The sequence below is a fragment of the Mizuhopecten yessoensis genome, unplaced genomic scaffold (assembly GCF_002113885.1).
Source record: "Mizuhopecten yessoensis strain PY_sf001 unplaced genomic scaffold, ASM211388v2 scaffold10131, whole genome shotgun sequence".
Lineage (NCBI taxonomy): Eukaryota > Metazoa > Mollusca > Bivalvia > Pectinida > Pectinidae > Mizuhopecten > Mizuhopecten yessoensis.
This window is the reverse complement of record NW_018408394.1, coordinates 143,761-146,818: the sequence shown is the minus strand read 5'-3', so window position 1 is coordinate 146,818 and position 3,058 is coordinate 143,761.

The following is a 3,058-nucleotide window of genomic DNA, read 5'->3' as shown; positions in this document are numbered from 1 at the left end:
GCTATGTGTTCGTGTTATCATTAGCGCTAAATCTAACAATAATTTATCACATTAGGTCTAATTACCAAACATAAAAGACATGAAAACAAGGCTAATCACCATCGCCAATAGCAATGTGCCCATGCTCCGACAACTTGTAAAACAGAGAGCACAAACATAAAAACAAGCCTACGTCAAACTCATGTTCAGGCAATTTAAACCGCAACAAGATTACATTCGGATAACATATTCAAAAGATGTGCATGCAATTTCAATTAATTAAATTCAGCGAATTAGATGAATACACTTTCAGACAAATTTCAACAAAAAAATGCTCAGGGATCTACGATGATGATCTGTCAACTCGGTCAACAATGAGACTATTTTTATACACGAGTCCAGTCTCAAAAACACAAACAAGATGAGTCAATGCTCAGAAAGGCTTTATGACTGCTCCATACTGGTTCTTCTGAGATATTATCTGATATGCAATATAAATGTGGACATGATTCTAGTCTAGCTTCCTCGCTGAACCCAGATAAGCGATGAGTGTGACACACAACCAAACTTAAAGTGGAAGACGGACCACCTCTTAAAATCCGGATAACTCAACAGTTGGCCGCTGTGATGCCTTTTAGAACTCTCTGTTCATGTAATGCCTTTTAGTACTCTCTGTTCATGTAATGCCTTTAGAACTCTCTGTTCACTGCAATGCCTTTTAGTACTCTCTGTTCATGTAATGCCTTTTAGAACTCTCTGTTCACTGCAATGCCTTTTAGTTTTCTCTGTTCACTGTTATGCCTTTAGACCTCTCTGTTCATGTAATGGCCTTTTAGAACTCTCTGTTCATGTAATGGCCTTAAGAACTCTCTGTTCACTGCAATGCCTTTTAGTTTTCTCTGATCACTGTTATGCCTTTAGAGCTCTCTGTTCACTGTAATGCCTTTTAGAACTCTCTGTTCATGTAATGCCTTTTAGAACTCTCTGTTAATGTAATGCCTTTAGACCTCTCTGTTCACTGTAATGCCTTTTAGAACTCTCTGTTCATGTAATGCCTTTTAGAATTCTCTGTTCATGTAATGGCCTTTAGAACTCTCTGTTCATGTAATGGCTTTAAGAACTCTCTGTTCACTGTTATGCCTTTAGAACTCTCTGTTCACTGTTATGCCTTTAGAACTCTCTGTTCACTGCAATTCCTTTTAGAACTCTCTGTTCATGTAATGGCCTTTAGAACTCTCTGTTCATGTAATGGCCTTTAGAACTCTCTGTTCATGTAATGCCTTTTAGTACTCTCTGTTCACTGCAATGCCTTTTAGAACTCTCTGTTCATGTAATGGCCTTTAGAACTATCTGTTCACTGCAATGCCTTTAAGTACTCTCTGTTCACTGTAATGCCTTTTAGTACTCTCTGTTCACTGTAATGCCTTTTAGTACTCTTTGTTCACTGTAATGCCTTTTAGTGCTCTCTGTTCACTGTAATGCCATTTATTACTCTCTGTTCACTGTTATGCCTTTTAGTACTCTCTGTTTACTGTAATGCCTTTTATTACTCTCTATTCACTGTAATGCCTTGAAGTACTCTCTGTTCACTGTTATGGCCTTTTAGAACTCTCTCTTCACTGTAATGCCTTTTATTACTCTCTATTCACTGTAATGCCTTGAAGTACTCTCTGTTCACTGTTATGGCCTTTTATTACTCTCTGTTCACTGTAATGCCTTTTATTACTCTCTGTTCACTGTTATGGCCTTTTATGACTCTCTGTTCACTGTAAGGCCTTTTATTACTCTCTATTCACTGTAATGCCTTTTATTACTCTCTGTCCACTGTCATGGCTTTTCAGAACTCTCTGTTCACTGTAATGCCTTGAAGTACTCTCTGTTCACTGTTATGCCTTTTAGTAATCTTTGCCCAGCCCGACGCTCTAAATGTATCCACAAACCTCTCAGGGTAGTGCCCTTAAATCACCTGCAGTATATCAAAAGAAACACAGAACATATGATCAGCCAACTCACGTGTTGATAACTGCACCATGCCTGACTTACAAAAAGGCACTGGTGCTGTACAACGCCGAAAAGCATTTAAAATGAGAAAAATGTCGTCGAAATACGCGGTGAAATTTTTGTTATAACAGCACTTTATACGACACGCACTTTATTCATGCCAAAAGAAAACTTAGAACCGTACAGTAAGGTATAATGATTATCCACCTTGAATATCCAATGGAGCCCTTTAACAAGTTGTTGTTAAGTTATTAAAGCATGGAACGGCATACACCATTCAAATACACACTAGCTGAGTAGCTACCCGGTTTTATCAATTTAACTGTATTTATCAAGTCCATACATAAGCACATCTTAATGTCTAAATAACTGTTCAAACACTTGTCAAGTGGCTTGCCATCGTTACTGAGGGTCAGATTTTGGAACCGAGCCAGTACTAACCACGACTGTCCAGCACTAACAAAATCAGTGACCAATATCAATTTCCCTTGAATACACTGTGTCCGTCCTGCTGATATCAGACCTGCATTAGATGCTTCGACTTTTGAAGATTCTGGCACAGCGCGATCAACAATATAGAAATAATTCGTTACCCCGTTAAGAGTAATGTCATTGTTTTTGTGGGGAATAAGGGAGCCTCCAATGCCACGTGGTCTAAACCTTCTGTTGGTTTAGAATGTTCGTTTGTTCTCTTCGAACGTTTTTCCTTTTCACAATTTAGTGTTTTCGACTGGAAGAATATGATGAAAATAATAACAATTTACGATTATGGAACATATTACACGCAGGTAATGTACATTATTGCGTTGAATTCCTCATCAGAGAAAGAACCCACGACAATTTGATCAGAGAATTGACGCTTGTTACTTAAATTAGCATTATTGGTATTTTGGGAATAAAGGATTGCGGTTGCTATGGGTTGATGCTTTTTGTGGCCCGGAGAAATGCTCTCAATCTTTACAGGTGGCTCCCCGTTGAAATCCTTCTTTCCTTGCAACCGTTTTTCCTGATCATACAACAAAACGATGTACCATAATATCCATTTGTCAATCTAAGAATGGTCTGCATATACATCGTT